The sequence below is a fragment of the Bubalus bubalis genome, chromosome 2 (assembly GCF_019923935.1).
Source record: "Bubalus bubalis isolate 160015118507 breed Murrah chromosome 2, NDDB_SH_1, whole genome shotgun sequence".
NCBI classification, from domain to species: domain Eukaryota; kingdom Metazoa; phylum Chordata; class Mammalia; order Artiodactyla; family Bovidae; genus Bubalus; species Bubalus bubalis.
In genome coordinates this window covers 31,595,139-31,609,654 of record NC_059158.1, presented here as the reverse complement: position 1 = coordinate 31,609,654, position 14,516 = coordinate 31,595,139, and the positions used below count along the sequence as shown (strand labels likewise).

At 41.3% G+C, this 14,516-nt stretch overlaps 1 protein-coding gene across 6 annotated transcripts in view; it reads right to left on the bottom strand.

The window, feature by feature from the left end:
* ADGRF1 (adhesion G protein-coupled receptor F1) overlaps window positions 1-14,516 on the bottom strand; it is a 104,504-nt gene that overhangs the window by 35,929 nt on the left and 54,059 nt on the right. For 3 of the 6 annotated variants that reach the window (XM_044929242.2, XM_044929247.2, XM_044929243.2), the window contains 2 exons: window positions 10,155-10,430; window positions 8,883-8,958 (listed from right to left, as the gene is read on the bottom strand). The gene's annotated coding sequence lies outside the window, so the exon portion shown is untranslated. Of the gene's footprint in view, window positions 1-8,882; window positions 9,158-10,154; window positions 10,708-14,516 lie in introns of those variants that run through there. The other 3 variants (XM_044929235.2, XM_044929245.2, XM_044929244.2) reach the window with 2 other exon arrangements.

Genomic DNA, 14,516 nt, shown 5'->3' with positions numbered 1-14,516 from the left:
CGACTTCACTTTCATGCATTGGAGAAGGAAATGGCAACCCACTCCAGTATTCTTGCCTGGAGAATCCCAGGGACAGAGGAGCCTAGTGGGCTGCTGTCTATGGGGTCACACAGAGTCGGACACGACTGAAGTGACTTAGCAGTAGCAGTAGCAGCAGTCCTATTTTCTCTAGTTATTATCATTCCTGAACATCTTTTAAGGTGAGCTGAGAATCTACTTAGAATTAAGATCTTAGGATGAGAATAGCAGTGGGGTGTTTTAAGAACTCCCAAGGCTGGAAGAGATAAAAGAACCTACTTAGCTAAGCTGGCCTTTCCCTTGGGACACTTCACCAATCTGCAAAGCTTTAATTTGTCCAATCGCTCCCCCCAGTTTCCTAGGCAGGGAGTTTGCTCATCGTAGCTCCACCCCCTTGGGGAAACTCCAAGAACCATGATCAGATCTACTTTTGAAAACAGCTGCTGCATTGCTTGAGTTTCTCTCCTCCAACGTCCCTATTTAAATTCCCGATGGCTCACTCAATGGATCTCCTTTCAGAGTCCAGCTTAAGACCCTATTTCTTCCCTGATCCTTGTTCCTTCAAAAATTAAGAAACATTTTTTTTACAAGTCCCTGTGTATTTTGCCATGAATTGGAACTTCAACTAGAGAGCATTTCTCCTGTTGCTGATGCTGCCATCATAGCTCAACTGTCTGCTCCCTCCTCACATGGATTCTGGTGTTTTGTTTTTTTTAAGTCATTTATCTCCGCTTTACATCTTAAAAGAGTTGCGAGAGTGCTCAGTCTTGTCAGACTCTATGCGACCTTATGGACTGTAGCCTGCCAGGCTCCTCTGTCCATGGAATTTTCCAGGCAAGACTACTGCAGTGGGTTGCCATTTCCTCCTCCAGGGCATGTTCCAAACACTGGGATCGAACCCGAGTCTCCTACATTGCCTGCATTGGCAAAGAGATACAGAATGACTTGTTGTTCTTAACTCATCACCCAATACTTCTAGTTTATTTCTCATAGACAAGTCTAGTTCTATTCTGCTGTAAAAAGCCTGACTGCCAGCCTCAAGGGTTGGGTCTATTCCAACCCCCTGTAACTGAAGATTTTCTCCTGTCACTCACGGTTCAGTAGCGCACAAGTTACCACCAAGCCCTTAAAACATGATTAATGGCACTCCAGAGGAGGTGCCAAGCTCTTTCTTGCAGCCAAGACTTAAGCTTAGCAATGGGGACCCAGCCTTCCTGGAATCCCCCGGTCATTATTTGCCATCTTCTCCCGCTTGATTTTGCCTACTGACAATCAGTAAAGCCCAGAAAACTTGAGCTTCCTCTTGGACTGTTTACTTGAAAAAAAGTACCTGAATAACACTCAAGGGAGGGGATAGTTACATAAGAAGAAGTAAGGATAATTCTTTCTAATTTACAAAAAGCTTTCGTATGTATTGCTTTGATTATTTTGGCAATTAAGTGGGAATTATTTTGGCTTCACACTTGTATAAAATGAGAGGAGTAAATCTAAATTCTAAATAAAAAGACTGTATCTTTGATTTCCTTAAATTTCTCTCCCTAAAGAACCTCATACTTCTCTTAGACTCTGGGCCCGGTTCATTTTATTGCTTGGGCCATGGTTATTCTAAAATTTGAGCGTAATTGCTTTATAATGTTGTGTTAGTTTCTGCTGTACAACGAAGTGACTCAGCCATATGTACACATATATCCCCTCCCTCTTGAAACCCATGCCCGTTCCTCCCCCATCCACTCATTTAGGTCAAAACAGAACACCAAGCTGAGCTCACTGTGAAACGGAGCAGGACCCTATGGTCCTCGCCCTGCATGTCCTCTGCCTGCCTTTTGTCTGTGGAAAACTTTAGTCAAAGAATAATCATAAAAGAGAGAAATGCTGAAACAAAGAAAAAGAGTCAAAGGAGACTAAATAATAATAATACAGTCATTAAGCATAGTCAAAGACCTTTAGTTCTTTCTCAAGGTCTATAGATAATATTCAGAGCCATATCCTGTGAGCTGTCTCATAGATATTAAAACACTGGGTGGGAGAAGTTAACTACATGATGACTGGACTGTACCCAGGACACGAGCTGCCACAGTTTCAGTAACTGGCTGCAAAGAAATAGAAACAAATGGACCTGGAACTAAAGATTAACCATACCCCAAACAACTGAGATGATGTTGGTCAGACCACTGATGGCCAATTTGAAGATGGCTGTTAGAGACGACCGTGCTGTTTTCGCATGTAGCTCAGTTAAGCTCTCTTTGTGCAAGAAAAAGAAGAATGTATGTTTCAAAGCTATGTTCCTAACAAATGTGAATGTCATTTTGTATCCAAGGAAACCTAACTCTTCAAGAGTGAAAACACAGTTCATCAGGCCTACTGGGAAGAACCTACAGAGCAGACTTTGGGGGGTCTTCAAGGGTGAAAGGTCAGATTAAAGATCTTACAAACTGCTCTTGTGTGATCTGTTTTTAAATGAGTAAAACAATATCTGACTTCTCATTCAGTGCTCACATTGATAAATCTTGTTTCAAATCTACCAAAAAACACCCATTCTGTAAGTTTCCCTAACCGTATTAACAGTATTTTCATCACAATTTCCTAGTAAGTAAAATCCTATTTTACAATTATATTTCCTCAAATGATTTTTCTAGAAATAAAACCAGTTGCCTGGCATTCTGCCTATCCTACAAATACCATGCCAGTTCAAAACTAAAACACCTTCACATTATGTACAGATGAAAAGCAAACACATTATCATGGTAAATTTGTTATTTAGACTCCTATAATCTGTCTTAAACGTCCCTTCTATTAACCTTTTCCTTGTTCATCCTTCATTCCAGATTATTTTGAGTTTTGATAGACATGGCCAAATGAGCCTTCTAATTTGTACCCAGTTACAGTCCCTGGTATAGTGTAGAAATGCCTGTTTCATCACACTGGCCCCAACATGGTTATAATGCTTGCCAAACTAATTGGCAAATTTTACTCTAATTGTTTTAATTTCTAGGCTTTTGATTATTAATAAAATAAAACATTTTTTCAGATGTTTATTGGCCATTTATATGTATTTTTCTGGTTTGATTATTTAAGTCTTTGTATCAAGTGTTTCTATTGAAATGTTCACTTTTATCTTAACAGCTGCTTTTAGGAGCTCATCATAGCATGGATATCAGCTCTTTGTCACTCATGTTATAAACATTTGCCCATCATTTGTCTGTGGTCTCGTAACTTTTTATGTTGTCCTGTTCAGCACAAAAGTTTAAAACGTTCATGGAATCACATCTGTCAATCTCTTCCATTATGGATTTTAAACCTGGGGTCATGTTAAAAAATTTTTTCTATGCAAATATGGTAAAAAAAAAATATCCTCTTATATTTACTTCTCACACTTCTTTAGGCAAGTTCGTTTGTTTGTTATACACGTTTACATCTTCAACCTTCCTGAAGTTATTTTAGGTTTTGGTATAAAATAGGGCTTTGGGGCTTCCCAGGTGGCTCAGTGGTAAAGAATCCGCCTGCCAAGTGGAAGACAAGGGTACAATTCCTGGGTCAGGAAGATCCCCTGGAGGAGGAAATGGTGACCCACTCTAGGATTCTTGCCTGGGGAATCCCATGGACAGAGGAGCCTGGTGGGCTACAATCCATGGGGTCACAAAAGAGTTGGACATGACTTCGCGACTAAACAACAAGGGCTTTGCTTTCCTTTTCCTCCAAATGAGTAGTTAGCTATCCCAACTACATTTCTCGACTGAACCATTCTTTATTAAGACCACCTGGAAAAATATTTATCCGTTTTAAAGGTGCATACTGTCATCATAAAACTCTAACCTGAATATTTTTAAAATTCTATGCTGTCTTTGTCTTTTCTTTTGCTAGTTACTTGCTTAATTGGCATCTTGGTCAACAGCATAGAAGAGTGTTATGTTATATGCCTAAGAACTGTATCGTTAAGTGTCTTATTAGGAAGAATTAACCTGATATTCTTAAGCAATTAAGCACAGGAATGTCATCAAGCAAAACTGGGCTAAAGTACAAACAAAAAGTCTGAAAGGTTTTCATGGAAAATATAATCTGCTTAATCCAAAGTCTCTTTACCCAAAACGCTGCAGGTGTGAACCAGTCCTAACACCACATTTTTATAGTAAATGTCTGCTTATCCCTAAATAATAGAGGAACCCTTATGACCAGATTTTTAAAAAATTTTATCTTATGAGGAAGAGGCAAATGATAAAGAAATTATCTTCAAGACTTTATTTAAAGTCTTTATTTCAAAAGACCTTCTTTAAAGCAAAACAACAATTTCTGCTGTCTGTGGGCCTCTGAAGATTAAAAACTGACATTGTACTGAGAACCCAGAGACTATGAGGACCAGATCATCCTCATCAACAAAATTTAACTATATGTTGCACTTTTTTCATGTCTGTTCACCTTTTGGGATTTTATTCATTTAACTGACCGTGCACAGATTTACAATAACTCTAGAAAATGCTAGGGCAATTTCACACTTGTTAATTCTTATGGATATTTGTCCTGATACGCCAGAGCCCAAGTTTTCATCTGCCATTGAACTGGAGCTTCTATGAGATTCTCTGTGGCTTGCTGGGGAGTGGGGTGCTGTAAGAGGCCCCCCTCCCCACATTTCCTCTGGTTTTCTGTACTGCAGTGGTGGAATTCAGCAAGACTAGAACCAGCTGGGCATGGGAGAGAGGGTGATGCTTTACATCTTTTGCACCATCCTTCTAGGTTCCTAGATTATTTTCACAGCTATTAAGACCATGTAGCCAGTCCAGAACTTTGAAGGCCTTGACATCCTATGAGCACATCTCTGCTCAAACACAATCTATGTAACTATGGGTATTCCCTGCCAAAAATCTTTAGAAAGAGAACAATACTTTGAAAGAGAACAATATTTTGAAAATTGCAAAGACATATGTTTAGATTGGGTAGAATGTGGTTTCATAAGGTGTTCTTGTTTGGTCACTAAGTCATATTCGATTCTTTTGTGATCCCATGGACTTTTGTGACTCCGTGGACTATAGGTTCCTTTGTCCATGGGATATGCCAGGCAAAAATAATGGAATGGGTTGTCATTTTCTTCTCCAGGGGATCTTCCCAACTCACGGATCCAACCCACATCTCCTGCACTGGCAAGTGGATTCTTTACCACTGAGTCAGGGAAGCTCACATGAGTGACCTTATGCAAAACTGTGAATTCAGTGACATTGTTGTGGAGAAGCCGTTCCTCTACTTTCTGAGTTGTTCACCCTGGGGACACACCCCAGCCACTCACATCCTTCCATACCCGGTACCCTATTGCTTCTTCCAGTTCATGCTTGCACCAAACCAAAGTGCTCGGAAAGCCTTCCTCAGTAATCAGTACAAAGAAATAGAGGAAAACATTATAATGGGATAGACTTGAGGTCTCTTCAAGAAAATTAGAGATACCAAGGGAACATTTCATGCAAAGATGGGCTCAATGAAGGACAGAAATGGTATGGACCTAACAGAAGCAGAAGATATTAAGAAGAGGTGGCAAGAATACACAGAAGAACTATATACAAAACAGATCTTCACAACCCAGATTATCAGGATGGTATGATCACTCACCTAGAGCCAGACATCCTGGAATGTGAAGTTATTTGGACCTTAGGAAGCATCGCTACAAACAAAGCTAGTGGAGGTGATGGAATTCCAGTTGAACTATTTCAAATCCTAAAAGATGATGCTGTGAAAGTGCTGCACTCAATATGTCAGCAAATTTGGAAAACTCAGCAGTGGCCACAGGACTGGAAATGGTCAGTTTTCATTCTAATCCCTAAGAAAGGCATTGCCAAAGAATGCTCAAACTACCGCACAATTGCACTCACCTCACACACTAGTAAAGTAATGCTTAAAATTCGCCAAGCCAGGCTTCAGCAATACGTGAACCGTGAACTTCCAGATGTTCAAGCTCATTTTAGAAAAGGCAGAGGAACCAGAGATCAAATTGCCAACATCTGTTGGATTATCAAAAAAGCAAGCGAGTTCCAGAAAAAACATCTATTTCTGCTTTATTGACTATGCCAAAGCCTTTGACTGTGTGGATCACCACAAACTGTGAAAATTCTTCAAGAGATGGGAACACCTGACCTGCCTCTTGAGAAATCTGTATGCGGGTCAGGAAGCAACAGTTAGAACTGGACATGGAACAACAGACTGGTTCCAAACAGGGAAAGGAGTATGTCAAGTCTGTATTTTGTCACCCTGCTTATTTAACTTCTATGCAGAGTACATCATGAGAAACATTGGGCTGGAAGAAGCACAAGCTGGAATCAAGATTGCCAGGAGAAATATCAATAACCTCAGACATGCAGATGACACCATACTTATAGCAGAAAGCAAAGAAGAACTAAAGAGCCTTTTGATGAAAGTGAAAGAGGAGAGTGAAAAAGTTGGCTTAAAGCTCAACATTCAGAAAACTAAGATCATGGCATCTGGTCCCATCACTTCATGGGAAATAGATGGGTAAACAGTGGAAACAGTGTCAGACTTTATTTTTGAGGAGGGCTCCAAAATCACTGCAGATGGTTACTGAAGCCATGAAATTAAAAGATGCTTACTCCTTGGAAGAAAAGTTATGATCAAGCTAGACAGCATATTAAAAAACAGAGACATTACTTTGCCAACGAAGGTCCATCTAGTCAAGGCTATGGTTTTTCCAGTAGTCATGTATGGATGTGAGAGTTGGACTGTGAAGAAAGCTGAGCACTGAAGAATTGATGCTTTTGAACTGTGATGTTGGAGAAGACTCTTGAGAGTCCCTTGGACTGCAAGGAGATCCAACCAGTCCATCCTAAAGGAGAATGTTCATTGGAAGGACTGATGTTGAAGCTGAAACTCCAATACTTTGGCCACCTGATGCGAAGGGCTGACTCATTTGAAAAGACCCTGATGTTGGGAGAGATTGAAGGTGGGAGGAGAAGGGGACAACAGAGGATGAGATGGTTGTATGGCTTCACCAACTCAATGGACATGAGTTTGGGTGAACTCCAGGAGTTGGGGATGGACAGGGAGGCCTTGTGTGCTGCAGTCCATGGGGTCACAAAGAGTAGGACACAACTGAGCGACTGAACTGACTGAATTGAAAGTGCTCAAAAATATCACTGACACCCTAGTTTGAATGAATGTGTTCATTTACTTTTCCTAAGAGGATATTTCTGTCTCTTTAATTGCAGAACGAATGACATCAGAGGGCACATGGATACCAAAGTATCAAGCCCCCTCGCCCTCAGCACAACAAGACATAAACCTTTCATGAGAACCCTGTCCCCATTTTTAAAAAAGAGTAAAGGAATACACTGTCTTTGTAGAGAAGCAAGATATATGTACCTATGAGGCACATCAGCAAAAATTTACATCAACTTGTGGTCATGCATTAAATAGGAGTCTGTGCAAGTCAAGCCTCTTAGACTCAACATGTTCATGCTCCAATTTTAACACTTAATGCTCATGGTACTATTTTACACATTAAATAACTAGAATAAGAAAAGCTGAATAATTTGCTCAAGATTATGCCACTTGGTAATGGCAACCCACTCCAGTTTTCTTGCCTGGAGGATCCCATGGGAAAAAGAGCCTGGCAGGCTACAATCCATGGGGTTGCAAGAGTCAGACACAACTTAGTGATTAAACACCGATGGTTGAACAAAGTACTCTATGTGGTCGTACAACATACGATCCTTTTAAATTTGGGTTATGGTTGAATAATTAGTGTTGTTTTTTTAAAAACATAACAAAAGTTTGTGTTAGTACTCTGATAAATTACAAAATGTATTTTAATCTTTTTTTGTTACTTCCCTTGACTCTATAATCTCCAGCCTACCATGTGTTATTACCAGGTTTGATTTAATGGATTTGTCCATGGAAATGCCAAAGTTATCATTTCCCCGCACCTCTGCAGCCTGACCTTCCTTCCATACCTCCTTTGGTAACTTCCCATGATTTAGTCTCTGGCATGGATGAATTACATAGACTAGCAGGCTTTCATACATGGATTCTTCATGAAAAAGAAAAAAAAGGAAGAGAAAAATGACTACATTTCAAGGCCTGTCAGAAAATATAATGGGTCACTTTGTACTTATTTGAGGGAGAGAGACGAGGAAGTAATTAAAAACATCAGTTTGTGGATTTTTCAGGGCTCAAAGAAGAAGTTAAATTGGGAAATACTTCCTGGAAGTATACCAATTAGGTCAAATCTTAAACTAATTCATCCTAAAGTGAAAATAAACTTGATCTTCTTAGATGGCACAGTGGTAAAGAATCCACTGCCAATTCAGGAAATGCAGGTTCAGTTCCTGGGTCAGGAGGGTCCAAGGGAGAAGGAAATGGCAACCCACTTCAGTATTCTTGCCTGGGAAATCCCATGGACAGAGGAGACTGGCTGGCTACAGTCCATGGGGTGGCAAAGAGTCAGGCACGACTTAGCAACTAAACAACAACAAACTTAATATATTGCTAATTTGTGGAAGCCATGAGATTGAAGTTTGTACAATTACCCTTGGTGAAGCTTTCTTTATTTCAGTCAATCCACCTCCCAGACACCACGCCCCAAGAAGAAGGGGTACTGTCTTGAAATCGATAGAGAGAAGGTTATGCTTTGAATCAACAACCTTGAGCCTGAGACTCACATAACATCTCAATTTATACAGTTACCAAGAAACTGAACTCAATTGTATCTGTTCCTTGTTTTCTCCACTCTCCATTCCTTTAGTTGCCCTTCTTCAGGAAATGGGATATTGAAATATGAGTTTCAATTATTGAAAACTAATCTCATATTAACAGGTGGTAAGGATGATGCTAAGACACATTCTAAGGAATCAAATCACAGCGTTGGGGCTTACCTGTGATTCCACTCTTCACATCACAGCCCCAGGAAGCCCTTCCTCCGGGGTAATCGTGGCTCGATCACTTCTTGTTCTGTTTGGAAAGACAATCGTAATAGCTGAGCCACAGCAGCTCGCTGGCATGTGTACAGGCCACTGATTTACCGGTAACTCCTGTAGCACATTGCTACCCTGTAGGCAGACAAGCCCAGAACACACCCCCTTCAAGAAGGAAGAAAAATACCTTTCTGTTGACTCTTCCTCCCACTTAGAGTCCCTGTCAGGCCTGGTAAGAGGAAGGAAATCAGAGCCCATGACCTAACAATTCTCCCAGCAGACAGAAATCACAGAGGGGAAATGGGAGGAAAATGCTCCAGGGCAATGCAGCACACTTCTGTCCTCGATTTGTGTGTTTCACAGTGTCACTGTGTCCAGCTTTCACAACCAGCCTCCGGACACCCAGGGTCATACCTCATAAAGCGGAAGGAATGCAGCCCTCCGTGTGTAAATTGCAGGTGGGAAGAGGTGGGTCATACCAGTGGGGTATGGAGAGAGACAGATATTATTTCTCCTTTTCTGATTTTCTTGCGCAACACTGAGTAATTGGCCTGCTACTTTCCCAGATGAAGCCACCTCAGACTTCTCTTTGGAATACTACAGAATGAAGGTGGGCAAAGGAGAGCCCTGGCATGTACGCACAGGGCAAATGCTTTCAGTATGTTGTTTGTCCTTAGAAAACCTCATGCTAAACCTTGTTAACTTCGTTTATAAGTTTCTTTCTCCCATCCAAGTTGAAAACTAACACTCCACAATTACCAATAATTTGAGGTAGCTGACTCTAAGTCACTCTGTAACTTACAAATGATTTGAGGTAGCTTACAATACTAACACTTAAAATAAAATTACATTAGAATAGACATAAAGAAATTTAAACTGTAATAGTTCTATATACAAACTATATATTATATATACGTATATGGAATATTAAAAAGAGAAACTATAAAAGTAGAGCATCAACTAAGAGAAAGAATGTAAATAAAAACCTATCAGGTGGTTGCTGTGTTTTCTAAATTGAAAGCTTAACTCTATGAACAGAGCTTCCTAGCAAGGAAAAGAGGAAGCTAGTCTGGTAGACTGCTCTTATTATCAGAAGAGAGGAAATATATACTTTCTCAGGAAGAACAAAAAGGTCTTTGGAGCACTAAAATCTAATAGAAATCTCTTTTTTTAGAGAGAGAACAATATTCCCCAAATTATCAAGGTCCATAATTTCAAGTTGTGAAGACTGACCTTCAGTGCCAAGCAGGCTTAACCTCAATGTGATCTTCTTGTTTCCAGCACCAGCTTGGCCACTTGGTCCACATCCTTGCTCTTCATGACTGGGCCTAGATCTGGTCCAGTGGAAGAGATGACAAGAGAACGAAGCCATTCTGCCAACCCCCAGTTTTTCAAGGGCATCAACCATCCCTCCTGTGTCACCCACTAGCCTGGGTGGAATAGAGCTGATGTCATAATTCAGTCAAGTTAATCCCCTTCTCTTCACGTGCCTTTTCAGCAGGGTTTTACCTGTTTGGGAGATGCATCAATGGTAAGTGAAGACCAAATATTTATTGAATACAAAGAGTCAAGGTCTTCTAGACCTGTATGCACTCCTTTGGTTAATCCAATGCCTAACGTTCTAGGATCAGATGCCATCTTTTCAGTTCAGTGCTGCCTTTTCCTTTTGTCTGTATTAAAATGCAAGAGCTTGTATGCGCACTTATGTCACTGATATCTCAGTGTTTATAAAATGAGCCTAATATTTACTAATTACTTAGGGAGAAAGTAGCAATATGGCACCCCACTCCAGTACTCTTGCCTGGAAAATCCCATGGATGGAGGAACCTGGTGGGCTGCAGTCCATGGGGTCGCTAAGACTCAGACATGACTGAGCGACTTCACTCTCACTTTTCACTTTCCTGCATTGGAGAAGGAAATGGCAACCCACCCCAGTGTTCTTGCCTGGAGAATCCCAGGGACAGGGGAGCCTGGTGGGCTGCCGTCTGTGGGGTCGCACAGAGTCGGACACGACAAAGCGACTTAGCAGCAGCAGCAGCAATAGAATTGGGTGGAGGGGGAAGGAAGGAGGTAAGGAAACAGTGGAAGAGTGAACAGATAAAAAGCGATCAGTCAGCATGGAACTTGGCATGGTGAGGCCTGGTGGCTCCAATGACAGCTGTTATTCACCTCCAGGTCTTTGTGCCATGAAGCCCAGCAACTTCCTAGGCACTGGTGCGTAGCACCCACAACCAAAGGGACCCCTACTGTTTCTTAAAGCAAAGAAATGGTTTCATTTAGCATATACAGTAAGTCTCCTACATACGAATGAGTTCCATTCCAAGCATGCATTTGTAAGTCCAACAAAGTTAGCTTAGGTCCCCAGCTAACACAGCTGACTATACAGTACTGTGCTGTAATAGGTTTACAATGCTTTTCACACAAATAATGCATAAAAAAATTAAGAAAACACTTTTAGTCTTACAGTATTATATCTTGGAAAAACACGGTAATACAGAACAACAGCTGGCATACATGGGCTGGTGTCAAGTGAACGGGCAAGAAGAATTACTGACTGGAGGAGGAAGGGGAGGTGGGAGATGGTAGAGCTGAAGGATCGTCAGCAATAGGAAACAGAGGGCAAGCTGCAATTTCACTCACATCTGATGTTGATGGAACCTACATTTCAATGCATCTTTGAAAATCTGCAAGTAGAAGCTTCAATATACAGGGGGCTTACTGTTTCAAGAAAATTAAGCATCTAGTAAACACCAGTGGTTTCACGAGTACATTGATTCTGGTGAAACTCTGAATCCAAATAAATGAATGTGTTTAATAGGTAATTCTATATCTGATAGAAGGTGATCATAATAGGCCCAATATTTAGGTTGTGTCACAAAGAATCCGCCAGCCAATGCAGGAGCTCCAGAAGATTCAAGTTTGATCTCTGGGTCAGGAGGATCCTCTGGAGGAGGAAAGGGCAACCCATTCCAGTATTCTTGCCTGGAAAATCCCATGAACAGAGGCGTCTGGTGGGCTACAGTCCATGGGGTCGCAAAGAGTTAGACATGACTGAGCAACTGGGCACTCGGGCATGTCAAAAGAGGGTGTGCTTCTCACCACAATGACTCACCACCAAACCATTTAATCACCCCTTGTAGCTTCCTCCTAATAATTTGTTAACACACGCGATGCTGAATTTTTCAGTATTTCCTGGTTAGGGGATGGGGTGCCTCTGTCACTGCAGAGAACAAAAAGAAAATGGAAGAAGCATAGTGTGAGCCTTGAGGTGACATGTATGACATATCTTTGTTATGAACCCAAGAAGAGCCACCTTCTTCAGAGGCAGAGTCATGGAAACACTGCTGCTCTGGGGTGACCGCAATGCTCCTTCTGCCCCCAAATCTCACGCACTAACCTATGAAGCAGAAACAAGGTTGTTCACCTGATGCTATAAAGGCAGCTAAACAAATGTGGTTTGCTCCATCTGGTCAACTCTACATTTTCCTTTTCTCTGGTGGTCTTGACCACAGAGCTTCCTTGGAGAGGCTGGCTCCAGCATCTTACAAATGCTGAAGAAGAGCAAGAAGGAAGACAGGGGGCTGAGGAAGAGCATCAGACCTTCTAACTCCATCTATTTGTGTTGGTTTCCTGAACAGTCTGATGGCTTCATTTCCAGCAAAAGAGCAGAGTCACAGGAATAAACAGCAGTAAACCTGAAGTCTGGGAAAAAGGAAATGGCAAACAGAATCGTGTTATCAGAACTAGTTATCTAATTCTTCTGACCTCAACAAACCTTCCTGGAGAGGCAGTTGTGAGTTTAAGACAGTATCTTAATTGAATCGGCAGGTGGACCCACGAAGGACATGAACCCATGCCAAGCAGTGTCCATCCATCTGATACACTGGATATCCTTTGAGCTTGGTTTCTGAGAAGCTCTGATCCAGGAGCAGCAAACACAAAGGGCCACCTTAAAGATACGGTGATTCAAGGGAGGGAGAGGGCCTGAACTGTTTCCAGTGGCTTTATTCCATAATTGTGAAAGGGTTAAATGCAATTAAAAAAAGATTCAGGTGTAATTATACAAAAAAAACCTGAAAGGAGGAGTAAATAAGGGAAGACTTGATTATAAAATGTAAATTACAGTGAGTAATATGGTAATTCTTACAAATATGGCAAAACAATAAAACGGATGTAGTCTCTTACCACTAAGAACCAGGACTTAAAGAGAGGCAGATGGGGACTTATTAGACTGTCTGAGGACAAAACTTGGTCAATGTGACTTATGAGAAACTGTTGTGGGGGGTGGTGTTATTGCAAAATAATAGTATTGCTATTTAGCATTAATATAAAGGACATTTAGACTTCCCTGATGGTCCAGTAGTTAAGAATCTGGCTTGCAGTGCAAGGGACCAGGGTTCCTTCCCTGGTTGGGAAGATCCCACCTGCCTTGAAGCAACTAAGCCTGTGAGTCACATCTACTGAGCCCGCACGCCACAACTACAGAGCCTGCACACTACGTGGAAAGATCTTCAGTGACTCAGTGAAGATCCCACATGCTGCAACTAAGACTGGACACAGCCAAACAAATAAAAAAAAAATTTTTAAGACATTGAAGTAAACAAGGAAAGAGTTTGAACAACTATAGGAACTTCTCCCAATCACATAAGAGACAAGTGTAACAATCAAAAACCTGGAAATTGACCTAGACAGCAAAGGAGAAAATGAGAAGAACTGTCAAGCGTTGAGAATCAGCTGTTTTTACTGCACACTAATCATATTCCAAGGACTGTTCTGAGTCATTTCCACATGCTTTTATATCCTCAGCACTCTGTGAGGAAGTAACCACTAACATCCCCATTTTACAGATGAGCAAACAGAGGCACAGAGCAGTTAAGGAAATGATGGGTTTCGAGAGGAACACAACCTGACTTCAGAGTCTATTTTCTGAACCGCTATTGCTTCTTAAAGACATACGAGAAATACATAGACAGGTGCCCAACGCTTGCAAAAGAACCAAACGAAAGGTAAAGGTAAGGTTGTCTCAGGTAGTAACGAGACACAGCGTTCTTACCATCTGAACTTTCCATAATCAGTTGGAGAGCCACCAAGACCCCATAGAATCCACAGTTTCATTTTATTCAAGTAGCTTCAAGAGTCATTAAATTCAAGGCCCTGGGTAAATTCAACAGTCAGGAAATCTTCTAACCACTGCCCTTAATCAGTTCAGAATGTACTATATTTGAATGTCAGAGATAACACTGAGAAGAGAGAGCCATGGACTATAAAAGTATTGAGCTTTTTACCCCTTACTCTGCCTGTCTTTAAAGTGAGAATTATGCAGCACCAAAAAAAAAAAAAGGAATTCCCTGAGAGGCCAGTGGTTAGGACTTGGGGCTTTCACTCCCAGGGCCCGGGTTCAATCTCTAGTCAGGGAACTAAGATCCGGCAAGCTGTGCGGCCAGCAGAAAGAATAATAAAATAAAATAAGAAAGTACTCCCACCTTAGTGAACCCCACAGACCCTCATGAGGCACATGAAAGATACAACCACAGGCACCAAAACAAATCCTTTGTTTTCATGTGATGCTCAGGAATTCACATGAGCACCTGGCAG